Consider the following 15,752-nt stretch of genomic DNA (forward strand, 5'->3'; position numbering starts at 1 on the left):
CAGTATTCTCCAGGGACAATGGATGGAATATTGCATATGTCACAATGGTACAGTATTATCCAGGGACAATGGATGGAATACTGCATATGTCACAATGGTACAGTATTCTCCAGGGACAATGGATGGAATACTGCATATGTCACAATGGTACACTTTTCTCCAGGGACAATGGATGGAACACTGCATATGTCACAATGGTACAGTATTCTCCAGGGACAATGGATGGAATACTGCATATGTCACAATGGTACAGTATTCTCCAGGGACAATGAATGGAACACTGCATATGTCACACTGGGCCAGTATTCTCCAGGGACAATGGATGGAATACTGAATATGTCACAATGGTACAGTATTCTCCGGGGACAATGGATGGAATATTGCATATGTCACAATGGTACAGTATTCTCCAGGGACAATGGATGGAATATTGCATATGTCACAATGGTACAGTATTATCCAGGGACAATGGATGGAATACTGCATATGTCACAATGGTACAGTATTCTCCAGGGACAATGAATGGAACACTGCATATGTCACACTGGGCCAGTATTCTCCAGGGACAATGGATGGAATACTGAATATGTCACAATGGTACAGTATTCTCCGGGGACAATGGATGGAATACTGTATATGTCAAACTGGTACAGTATTCTCCAGGGACAATGGATGGAATACTGCATATGTCACAATGGAACAGTATTCTCCAGGGAAAATGGATGGAATACTGTATATGTCACAATGGTACAGTATTCTCCAGGGACAATGAATGGAACACTGCATATGTCACACTGGGCCACCATCCTCCAGGGACAATGGATGGAATACTGCATATGTCACAATGGTACAGTATTCTCCGGGGACAATGGATGGAATACTGTATATGTCACACTGGTACAGTATTCTCCAGGGACAATGGATGGAATACTTCATAGGTCACAATGGTACAGTATTCTCCGGGGACAATGGATGGAATACTGCATATGTCACAATGGTACAGTATTCTCCAGGAACAATGGATGGAATACTGCATATGTCACAATGGAACAGTATTCTCCAGGGACAATGGATGGAATACTGTATATGTCACAATGGAACAGTATTCTCCAGGGACAATGGATGGAATACTGTATATGTCACAATGGTACAGTATTCTCCAGGGACAATGGATGGAATACTGCATATGTCACAATGGGCCAGCATCCTCAAATGACAATGTATTAAACACATGCATATGTCACACTGGGCCAGCATCCTCCAGGGACAATAGATGGAATACTGCATATGTCACACTGGGCCAGCATCCTCCAGGGACAATGGATGAAATACTGCATATGTCACACTGGGCCAGCATCCTCCAGGGACAATGGATGGAATAATGCACATGTCATAATGGTACAGAATTCTCCTGGGACCATGGATGGAATACTGCATATGTCACAATGGGCCAACATCCTCAAATGACAATGGATGGAACACTGCATATGTCACACTGGGCCAGCATCCTCCAGGGACAATGGATGGAATACTGCATATGTCACAATGGTACAGTATTCTCCAGGGACAATGGATGGAATACTGCATATGTCACAATGGTACAGTATTCTCCAGGGACAATGACTGGAACACTGTATATGTCACACTGGGCCAGCATCCTCAAATGACAATGGATGGAATACTGCATATGTCACAATGGGCCAGCATCCTCCAGGGACAATGGATGGAATACTGCATATGTCACAATGGTACAGTATTCTCCAGGGACAATTGATGGAATACTGCATATGTCACACTGGGCCAGCATTCTCCAGTGACAATGGATGGAATACTGCATATGTCACAATGGTACTTTATTCTCCAGGGACAATGGATGGAATACTGCAAATGTCACAATAGGCCAGCATCCTCCAGGGACAATGGATGGAATACTGCATATGTCACAATGGTACAGTATTTTCCGGGGACAATGTATGGAATACTGTATATGTCACACTGGTACAGTATTCTCCAGGGACAATGGATGGAATACTGCATATGTCACAATGGGCCAGCATCCTCAAATGACAATGGATGGAACACTGTATATGTCACACTGGGCCAGCATCCTCCAGGGACAGTGGATGGAATACAGCATATGTCACAATGGTACAGTATTCTCAAGGGACAATGAATGGAACACTGTATATGTCACAATGGGCCAGCATCCTCAAATGACAATGGATGGAATACTGCATATGTCACACTGGGCCAGCATCCTCCAGGGACAATAGATGGAATACTGCATATGTCACACTGGGCCAGCATCCTCCAGGGACAATGGATGAAATACTGCATATGTCACACTGGGCCAGCATCCTCCAGGGACAATGGATGGAATACTGCACATGTCATAATGGTACAGAATTCTCCTGGGACGATGGATGGAATACTGCATATGTCACAATGGGCCAACATCCTCAAATGACAATGGATGGAACACTGCATATGTCACACTGGGCCAGCATCCTCCAGGGACAATGGATGGAATACTGCATATGTCACAATGGTACAGTATTCTCCAGGGACAATGGATGGAATACTGCATATGTCACAATGGTACAGTATTCTCCAGGGACAATGGATGGAACACTGTATATGTCACAATGGGCCAGTATTCTCCAGGGACAATGGATGGAATACTGCATATGTCACAATGGTACAGTATTCTCCAGGGACAATGACTGGAACACTGTATATGTCACACTGGGCCAGCATCCTCCAGGGACAATGGATGGAATACTGCATATGTCATAATGGTACAGTATTCTCCAGGGACAATTGATGGAATACTGCATATGTCACAATGGTACTTTATTCTCCAGGGACAATGGATGGAATACTGCATATGTCACAATAGGCCAGCATCCTCCAGGGACAATGGATGGAATACTGCATATGTCACAATGGTACAGTATTTTCCGGGGACAATGTATGGAATACTGTATATGTCACACTGGTACAGTATTCTCCAGGGACAATGGATAGAATACTGCATATGTCACACTGGGCCAGCATCCTCCAGGGACAGTGGATGGAATACAGCATATGTCACAATGGTACAGTATTCTCAAGGGACAATGAATGGAACACTGTATATGTCACAATGGGCCAGCATCCTCCAGGGACAATGGATGGAACACTGTATATGTCACACTGGGCCAGCATCCTTTAAATGACAATGGATGGAATATTGCATATGTCACACTGGGTCAGCATCCTTCAGGGACAATGGATGGAATACTGCACATGTAACAATGGGCCAGTATTCTCCAGGGACAATGGAGTGAATACAGCATATGTCACACTGGGCCAACATCCTCCAGGGACATTGGATGGAATACTGCATATGTCACAATGGTACAGTATTCTCCAGGGACAATGGATGGAATATTGCATATGTCACAATGGTACAGTATTATCCAGGGACAATGGATGGAATACTGCATATGTCACAATGGTACAGTATTCTCCAGGGACAATGGATGGAATATTGCATATGTCACAATGGTACAGTATTCTCCAGGGAAAATGGATGGAATAATGTATATGTCACAATGGTACAGTAATCTCCAGGGACAATGAATGGAATACTGCATATGTCACAATGGTACAGTATTCTCCGGGGACAATGGATGGAATACTGTATATGTCACACTGGTACAGTATTCTCCAGGGACAATGGATGGAATACTGCATAGGTCACAATGGTACAGTATTCTCCGGGGACAATGGATGGAATACTGTATATGTCACAATGGTACAGTATTCTCCAGGGACAATGGATGGAATATTGCATATGTCACAATGGTACAGTATTATCCAGGGACAATGGATGGAATACTGCATATGTCACAATGATACAGTATTCTCCAGGGACAATGGATGGAATACTGCATATGTCACAATGGTACAGTATTCTCCAGGGACAATGGATGGAATACTGCATATGTCACAATGGTACAGTATTCTCCAGGGACAATGGATGGAATACTGCATATGTCACAATGGTACAGTATTCTCCAGGGACAATGGATGGAATACTGCATATGTCACAATGGTACAGTATTCTCCAGGGACAATGGATGGAATACTGTATATGTCACAATGGTACAGTATTCTCCAGGGACAATGGATGGAACACTGTATATGTCACAATGGTACAGTATTCTCCAGAGACAATGGATGGAATACTGTATATGTCACAATGGTACAGTATTCTCCAGGGACAATGGATGGAATACTGTATATGTCACTATGGTACAGTATTCTCCAGAGACAATGGATGGAATACTGTATATGTCACAATGGTACAGTATTCTCCAGGGACAATGGATGGAATACTGTATATGTCACTATGGTACAGTATTCTCCAGGGACAATGGATGGAATACTGTATATGTCACAATGATACAGTATTCTCCAGGGAAAATAAATGGAACACTTTATATGTCACACTGGGCCAGCATCCTCCAGGGACAATGGATGGAATATTGCATATGTCACAATGGTACAGTATTCTCCAGGGAAAATGGATGGAATACTGTATATGTCACAATGGTACAGTATTCTCCAGGGACAATGGATGGAATACTGCACATGTCATAATGGTACAGAATTCTCCAGGGACAATGGATGGAATACTGCATATGTCACAATGGGCCAACATCCTCAAATGACAATGGATGGAACACTGCATATGTCACAATGGGCCAGCATCCTCAAATGACAATGGATGGAATACAGCATATGTCACACTGGGCCAGCATCCTCCAGGGACAATGGATGGAATACTGCATATGTCACAATGGTACAGTATTCTCCAGGGACAATGAATGGAACACTGTATATAACACAATGGTACAGTATTCTCCAGGGACAATGGATGGAACACTGTATATGTCACAATGGGCCAGTATTCTCCAGGGACAATGGATGGAATACTGCATATGTCACACTGGTACAGTATTCTCCAGGGACAATGAATGGAACACTGTATATGTCACACTGGGCCAGCATCCTCCAGGGACAATGGATGGAATACTGCATATGTCACAATAGGCCAGCATCCTCCAGGGACAATGGATGGAATACTGCATATGTCACAATGGTACAGTATTCTCCGGGGACAATGTATGGAATACTGTATATGTCACACTGGTACAGTATTCTCCAGGGACAATGGATGGAATACTGCATATGTCACAATGGTACAGTATTCTCCAGGGACAATGAATGGAACACTGTATATGTCACAATGGGCCAGCATCCTCAAATGACAATGAATGGAACACTGCATATGTCACAATGGGCCAGCATCCTCCAGGGACAATGGATGGAATACTGTATATGTCACAATGGGCCAGCATCCTCCAGGGACAATGGATGGAATACTGTATATGTCACAATGGGCCAGCATCCTCCAGGGACAATGGATGGAACACTGTATATGTCACACTGGGCCAGCATCCTCAAATGACAATGGATGGAATATTGCATATGTCACACTGGGTCAGCATCCTTCAGGGACAATGGATGGAATACAGCATGTGTCACAATGGGCCAGTATTCTCCAGGGACAATGGATGGAACACTGCATATGTCACACTGGGCCAGCATCCTCAAATGACAATGGATGGAACACTGCATATGTCACACTGGGCCAACATTCTCCAGGGACAGTGGATGGAATACTGCATATGTCACAATGGTACAGTATTCTCCAGGGACAATGGATGGAATATTGCATATGTCACAATGGTACAGTATTATCCAGGGACAATGGATGGAATACTGCATATGTCACAATGGTACAGTATTCTCCAGGGACAATGGATGGAATACTGCATATGTCACAATGGTACAGTATTCTCCAGGGACAATGGATGGAACACTGCATATGTCACAATGGGCCAGCATCCTCAAATGACAATGAATGGAACACTGCATAGGTCACAATGGGCCAGCATCCTCCATTGACAATGGATGGAATACTGTAAATGTCACAATGGTACAGTATTCTCCAGGGACAATGGATGGAACACTGTATATGTCACAATGGGCCAGCATCATCAAATGACAATGAATGGAACACTGCATAGGTCACAATGGGCCAGCATCCTCAAATGACAATGAATGGAACACTGCATATGTCACACTGGGCCAGCATCCTCCAGGGACAATGAATGGAACACTGCATATGTCACAATGGTACAGTATTCTCCAGGGACAATGGATAGAACACTGTATATGTCACAATGGGCCAGCATCCTCAAATGACAATGAATGGAACACTGCATATGTCACAATGGGCCAGCATCCTCAAATGACAATGAATGGAACACTGCATATTTCACACTGGGCCAGCATCCTCCAGGGACAATGGACGGAATACTGCATATGTCACAATGGAACAGTATTCTCCAGGGACAATGGATGGAATACTGTATATGTCACAATGGTATAGTATTCTCCAGGGACAATGGATGGAATACTGTATATATCACAATGGTACAGTATTCTCCAGGGACAATGGATGGAATACTGTATATGTCACACTGGTACAGTATTCTCCAGGGACAATGGATGGAATACTGCATATGTCACAATGGTATAGTATTCTCCAGGGACAATGGATGGAATACTGTATATATCACAATGGTACAGTATTCTCCAGGGACAATGGATGGAATACTGTATATATCACAATGGGCCAGCATCCTCCAGGGACAATGGATGGAATACTGTATATGTCACAATGGTACAGTATTCTCCAGGGACAATGGATGGAATACTGTATATGTCACAATGGGCCAGCATCCTCCAGGGACAATGGATGGAATACTGTATATGTCACAATGGGCCAGTATTCTCCAGGGACAATGGATGGAATACTGCATAATTGACAATGGGCCAGCATCCTCAAATGACAATGGATGGAACAGTGCATATGTCACAATGGGCCAGCATCCTCCAGGGACAATGGATGGAATACTGCATATTTCACAATGGTACAGTATTCTCCAGGGACAATGGATGGAATACTGCATATGTCACAATGGGCCAGCATCCTCAAATGACAATGAATGGAACACTGCATATGTCACACTGGGCCATCATACTCCAGGGACAATGGATGGAATACTGCATATGTCACAATGGGCCAGTATCCTCCAGGGACAGTGGATGGAATACAGCATGTGTCACAATAGTACTGTATTCTCCAGGGACAATGGATGGGACACTGCATAGGTCACAATGGGCCAGCATCCTCCAGGGACAATGGATGGAACACTGCATATGTCACAATGGGCCAGCATCCTCAAATGACAATGAATGGAACACTGCATAGGTCACAATGGGCCAGCATCCTCGAGGGACAATGGAAGGAATACTGCATATGTCACAATGGGCCAGCATCCTCCAGGGACAATGGATGGAATACTGTAAATGTCACAATGGTACAGTATTCTCCAGGGACAATGGATGGAACACTGTATATGTCACAATGGGCCAGCATCCTCAAATGACAATGAATGGAACACTGCATAGGTCACACTGGGCCAGCATCCTCCAGGGACAATGGATGGAATACTGCATATGTCACAATGGAACAGTATTCTCCAGGGACAATGGATGGAATACTGCATATGTCACACTGGGCCAGCATCCTCCAGGAACAATGGATGGAATACTGCATATGTCACAATGGTACAGTATTCTCCAGGGACAATGGATGGAACACTGTATATGTCACAATGGGCCAGCATCGTCAAATGACAATGAATGGAACACTGCATATGTCACACTGGGCCAGCATCCTCAAATGACAATGAATGGAACACTGCATATGTCACAATGGGCCAGCATCCTCAAATGACAATGAATGGAACACTGCATATGTCACACTGGGCCAGCATCCTCCAGGGACAATGGATGGAATACTGCATATGTCACACTGGGCCAGCATCCTCCAGGGACAATGGATGGAATACTGCACATGTCACAATGGTACAGTATTCTCCAGGGACAATGGATGGAACACTGTATATGTCACAATGGGCCAGTATTCTCCAGGGACAATGGATGGAATACTGCATATGTCACAATGGTACAGTATTCTCCAGGGACAATGGATGGAATACTGAATATGTCACACTGGTACAGTATTCTCCAGGGACAATGGATGGAATACTGCATATGTCACAATCGTATAGTATTCTCCAGGGACAATGGATGGAATACTGTATATATCACAATGGTACAGTATTCTCCAGGGACAATGGATGGAACACTGCATATGTCACACTGGGCCAGCATCCTCCAGGGACAATGGATGGAATACTGTATATGTCACAATGGTACAGTATTCTCCAGGGACAATGGATGGAACACTGCATATGTCACAATGGGCCAGCATCCTCCAGGGACAATGGATGGAATACTGTATATGTCACAATGGGCCAGTATTCTCCAGGGACAATGGATGGAATACTGCATAATTCACAATGGGCCAGTATTCTCAAATGACAATGGATGGAATACTGCATATGTCACAATGGGCCAGCATCCTCCAGGGACAATGGATGGAATACTGTATATGTCACAATGGTACAGTATTCTCCAGGGACAATGGATGGAATACTGCATATGTCACAATGGGCCAGCATCCTCCAGGGACAGTGGATGGAATACAGCATGTGTCACAATGGTACAGTATTCTCCAGGGACATTGAATGGAACACTGCATAGGTCACAATGGGCCAGCATCCTCAAATGACAATGAATGGAACACTGCATAGGTCACAATGGGCCAGCATCCTCCAGGGACAATGGATGGAATACAGCATATGTCACAATGGTACAGTATTCTTCAGGGACAATGGATGGAATACTGCATATGTCACACTGGGCCAGCATCCTTCAGGGACAATGGATGGAATACTGCACATGTCATAATGGTACAGAATTCTCCAGGGACAATGGATGGAATACTGCATATGTCACAATGGGCCAACATCCTCAAATGACAATGGATGGAACACTGCATATGTCACACTGGTACAGTATTCTCCATGTTCAATGGATGGAATACTGTATATGTCACAATGGTACAGTATTCTCCAGGGACAATGGATGGAATACTGCATATGTAACAATGGTACATTATTCTCCAGGGACAATGGATGGAACACTGCATATGTCACACTGGTACAGTATTCGCCAGGGACAATGGATGGAATACTGCATATGTCACACTGGTACAGTATTCTCCAGTGACAATGAATGGAATACTGTATATGTCACAATGGTACAGTATTCTCCAGTGACAATGAATGGAACACTGCATATGTCACACTGGGCCAGAATCCTCCAGGGACAATGGATGGAATACTGCATATGTCACAATGGTACAGTATTCTCCGGGGACAATGGATGGAATACTGTATATGTCACACTGGTACAGTATTCTCCAGTGACAATGGATGGAATACTGCATAGGTCACAATGGTACAGTATTCTCCGGGGACAATGGATGGAATACTGTATAGGTCACACTGGTTCAGTATTCTCCAGGGACAATGGATGGAATACTGTATATGTCACACTGGTACAGTATTCTCCAGGGACAATGGATGGAATACTGCATATGTCACAATGGTACAGTATTCTCCAGGGACAATGGATGGAATACTGCATATGTCACACTGGGCCATCATCCTCCAGGGACAATGGATGGAATACTGCATATGTCACACTGGGCCAGCATCCTCCAGGGACAATGGATGGAATACTGCATATGTCACAATAGTACAGTATTCTCCAGGGACAATGGATGGAATACTGTATATGTCACAATGGTACAGTATTCTCCAGGGACAATGGATGGAATACTGTATATGTCACAATGGGCCAGTATTCTCCAGAGACAATGAAATGAACACTGCATATGTCACAATTATACAGTATTCTCCAGGGACAATGGATGGAATACTGCATATGTCACAATGGGCCAGCATCCTCCAGGGACAATGGATGGCATACAGCATCTGTCACAATGGTACAGTATTCTCCAGGGACAATGAATGGAACACTGTATATGTCACACTGGGCCAGCATCCTCCAGGGACAATGGATGGAACACTGCATATGTCACTATGGTACAGTATTCTCCAGGGACAATGGATGGAATACAGTATATGTCACACTGGTACAGTATTCTCCAGGGACAATGGATGGAATAATGCATATGTCACAATGGTACAGTATTCTTTAGGAACAATGGATGGAATACTGCATATGTCACAATGGGCCAGCATCCTCAAATGACAATGGATGGAATACTGCATATGTCACAATGGTACAGTATTCTTTAGGAACAATGGATGGAATACAGCATATGTCACACTGGGACAGCATCCTCCAGGGACAGTGGATGGAATACAGCATATGTCACAATGGTACAGTATTCTTCAGGGACAATGAATGGAACACTGTATATGTCACAATGGGCCAGCATCCTCCAGGGACAATGGATGGAATACTGCATATGTCACAATGGTACAGTATTCTCCAGGGACAATGGATGGAATACTGCATATGTCACAATGGAACAGTATTCTCCAGGGACAATGGATGGAATACTGCATATGTCACAATGGGCCAGCATCCTCAAATGACAATGAATGGAACACAGCATATGTCACAATGGGCCAGCATCCTCAAATGACAATAGAAGGAACACTGCATATGTCACAATGGGCCAGCATCCTCCAGGGACAATGGATGGAATACAGCATATTTCACAATGGTACAGTATTCTCCAGGGACAATGGATGGAATAATGTATATGTCACAATGGGCCAGCATCCTCAAATGACCATGGATGGAATACTGCATATGTCACAATGGGCCAGCATCCTCCAGGGACAATGGAGGGAATACTGTATATGTCACACTGGGCCAGCATCCTCCAGGCACAATGGATGGAATACAGCATATGTCACAATGGGCCAGCATCCTCAAATGACAATGGATGGAACACTGTATATGTCACAATGGGCCAGCATCCTCCAGGGACAATGGTTGGAATACTGCATATGTCACAATGGTACAGTATTCTCCAGGGACAATGGATGGAACACTGCATATGTCACACTGGGCCAGCATCCTCCAAGGACAGTGGATGGAATACTGCATATGTCACAATGGTATTGTATTCTCCAGGGACAATGGATGGAATACTGTATATGTCACACTGGTACAGTATTCTCCAGGGACAATGGATGGAATACTGCATAGGTCACAATGGTACAGTATTCTCCGGGGACAATGGATGGAATACTGCATATGTCACAATGGTACAGTATTCTCCAGGGACAATGGATGAAATACTGTATATGTCACAATGGTACAGTATTCTCCAGGGACAATGGTTGGAATACTGCATATGTCACACTGGGCCAGCATCCTCCAGGGACAATGGATGGAATACTGCATATGTCACAATGGTTCAGTATTCTCCAGGGACAATGGTTGGAATACTGCATATGTCACACTGGGCCAGCATCCTCCAGGGACAATGGATGGAATACTGCATATGTAACAATGGTTCAGTATTCTCCAGGGACAATGGATGGAATACTGTATATGTCACAATGGTACAGTATTCTCCAGGGACAATGAATGGAACACTGTATATGTCACAATGGTACAGTATTCTCCAGGGACAATGGATGGAATACTGCATATGTCACAATGGTACAGTATTCTCCAGGGACAATGGTTGGAATACTGCATATGTCACACTGGGCCAGCATCCTCCAGGGACAATGGATGGAACACTGCATATGTCACTATGGTACAGTATTCTCCAGGGACAATGGATGGAATACTGTATATGTCACAATGGTACAGTATTCTCCAGGGACAATGGATGGAATACTGCATATGTCACAATGGTACAGTATTCTCCAGGGACAATGGATGGAATACTGCATATGTCACACTGGTACAGTATTCTCCAGGGACAATGGATGGAATACTGCATATGTCACAATGGTACAGTATTCTCCAGGGACAATGGATGGAATACTGCATATGTCACACTGGTACAGTATTCTCCAGGGACAATGGATGGAATACTGCATATGTCACAATGGTACAGTATTCTCTAGGGACAATGGATGGAATACTGCTTATGTCACAATGGGCCAGCATCCTCCAGGGAGAATGGATGGAATACTGCATATGTCACTATGGTACAGTATTCTCCAGGGACAATGGATGGATTACTGTATATGTCACACTGGTACAGTATTCTCAAGGGACTATGGATGGAATACTGCATATGTCACAATGGTACAGTATTCTTTAGGAACAATGGATGGAATAATGCATATGACACAATGGGCCAGCATACTCAAATGACAATGGATGGAACACTGTATATGTCACACTGGGCCAGCATCCTCCAGGGACAGTGGATGGAATACTGTATATGTCACAATGGTACAGTATTCTCCAGGGACAATGGATGGAATACTGCATATGTCACACTGGTACAGTATTCTCCAGGGACAATGGATGGAATACTGTATATGTCACAATGGGCCAGCAGCCTCAAATGTCAATGGATGGAACACTGCATATGTCACACTGGTACAGTATTCTCCAGGGACAATGAATGGAATACTGTATATGTCACATTGGTACAGTATTCTCCAGGGACAATGGATGGAATACTTCATATGTCACAATGGGCCAGCATCCTCAAATGACAATGGATGGAACACTGCATATGTCACACTGGTACAGTATTCTCCATTGACAATGGATGGAATACTGTATATGTCACAATGATACAGTATTCTCCAGGGACAATGGATGGAATACTGCATATGTCACAATGGTACAGTATTCTCCAGGAACAATGGATGGAATACTTCATATGTCACAATGGTACAGTATTCTCCAGGGACAATGGATTGAATACTGCATATGTCACACTGGGCCAGCATCCTCCAGGGACAATGGATGGAATACTGCATATGTCACACTGGTACAGTGATCTCCAGGGACAATGGATGGAATAGTGTATATGTCACAATGATACAGTATTCTCCAGGGACAATAGATGGAATACTGCATATGTCACAATGGTACAGTATTCTCCAGGGACTATGGATGGAATACTGCATATGTCACAATGGTACAGTATTCTCCAGGGACAATGGATTGAATACTGCATATGTCACAATGGGCCAGCATCCTCCAGGGACAATGGATGGAATACAGCATATGTCACAATGGTACAGTATTCTCCAGGGACAATGGATGGAATACTGTATATGTCACAATGGGCCAGCATCCTCAAATGACCATGGATGGAATACTGCATATGTCACAATGGGCCAGCATCCTCCAGGGACAATGGATGGAATACAGCATATGTCACAATGGTACAGTATTCTCTAGGGACAATGAATGGAACACTGTATATGTCACAATGGGCCTTCATCCTCCAGGGACAATGGATGGAATACTGCATATGTCACAATGGTACAGTATTCTCCAGGGACAATGGATGGAATACTGCATATGTCACAATGGGCCAGCATCCTCAAATGACAATGGATTTAATACAGCATATGTCACACTGGGCCGGCATCCTCCAAGGACAGTGGATGGAATACAGCATATGTCACAATGGTACAGTATTCTCCAGGGACAATGGATGGAACACTGCATATGTCACACTGGTACAGTATTCTCCAGGGACAATGGATGGAACACTGCATATGTCACACTGGTACAGTATTCTCCAGGGACAATGGATGGAATACTGCATATGTCACAATGGTACAGTATTCTCCAGGGACAATGGATGGAACACTGCATATGTCACACTGGTACAGTATTCTCCAGGGACAATGGATGGAATACTGCATATGTCACAATGGTACAGTATTCTCCAGGGACAATGGATGGAATACTGCATATGTCACACTGGTACAGTATTCTCAATGGACTATGGATGGAATACTGCATATGTCACAATGGTACAGTATTCTCCAAGGACAATGGATGGAATACTGCATATGTCACACTGGTACAGTATTCTCCAGGGACAATGGATGGAATACTGCATATGTCACAATGGGCCAGCATCCTCAAATGACAATGGATGGAATATTGCACATGTCACAATGGTACAGTATTCTTTAGGAACAATGGATGGAATACAGCATATGTCACACTGGGCCAGCATCCTCCAGGGACAGTGGATGGAATACAGCATATGTCACAATGGTACAGTATTCTTCAGGGACAATGAATGGAACACTGTATATGTCACAATGGGCCAGCATCCTCCAGGGACAATGGATGGAATACTGCATATGTCACAATGGTACAGTATTCTCCAGGGACAATGGATGGAATACTGTATATGTCACAATGGAACAGTATTCTCCAGGGACAATGGATGGAATACTGCATATGTCACAATGGGCCAGCATCCTCAAATGACAATGAATGGAACACTGCATATGTCACACTGGTACAGTATTCTCCAGGGACAATGGATGGAATAATGCATTTGTCGCAATGGTACAGTATTCTCCAGGGACAATGGATGGAATACTGTATATGTCACACTGGGCCAGCATCCTCAAATGACAATGGATGGAAAACTGCATATGTCACACTGGTACAGTATTCTCCTTGGACAATGTATGGAATATAGCATATGTCACAATGGTACAGTATTCTCCAGGGACAATGGATGGAATATTGCATATGTAACAATGGTACAGTATTCTACAGGGACAATGGATTGAATACTGCATATGTCAAAATGGGCCAGCATCCTCAAATGACAATGGAAGGAACACTGCATATGTCACAATGGGCCAGCATCCTCCAGGGACAATGGATGGAAAAATGCATTTGTCACAATGGTACAGTATTCTCCAGGGACAATGGATGGAATACTGTATATGTCACAATGGGCCAGCAGCCTCAAATGTCAATGGATGGAACACTGCATATGTCACACTGGTACAGTATTCTCCAGGGACAATGAATGGAATACTGTATATGTCACATTGGTACAGTATTCTCCAGGGACAATGGATGGAATACTTCATATGTCACAATGGGCCAGCATCCTCAAATGACAATGGATGGAACACTGCATATGTCACACTGGTACAGTATTCTCCATTGACAATGGATGGAATACTGTATATGTCACAATGATACAGTATTCTCCAGGGACAATGGATGGAATACTGCATATGTCACAATGGTACAGTATTCTCCAGGAACAATGGATGGAATACTTCATATGTCACAATGGTACAGTATTCTCCAGGGACAATGGATTGAATACTGCATATGTCACACTGGGCCAGCATCCTCCAGGGACAATGGATGGAATACTGCATATGTCACACTGGTACAGTGATCTCCAGGGACAATGGATGGAATAGTGTATATGTCACAATGATACAGTATTCTCCAGGGACAATAGATGGAATACTGCATATGTCACAATGGTACAGTATTCTCCAGGGACTATGGATGGAATACTGCATATGTCACAATGGTACAGTATTCTCCAGGGACAATGGATTGAATACTGCATATGTCACAATGGGCCAGCATCCTCCAGGGACAATGGATGGAATACAGCATATGTCACAATGGTA

The sequence above is a fragment of the Bufo bufo genome, chromosome 1 (genome assembly GCF_905171765.1).
Source record: "Bufo bufo chromosome 1, aBufBuf1.1, whole genome shotgun sequence".
Classification (NCBI taxonomy): Eukaryota; Metazoa; Chordata; class Amphibia; order Anura; family Bufonidae; genus Bufo; species Bufo bufo.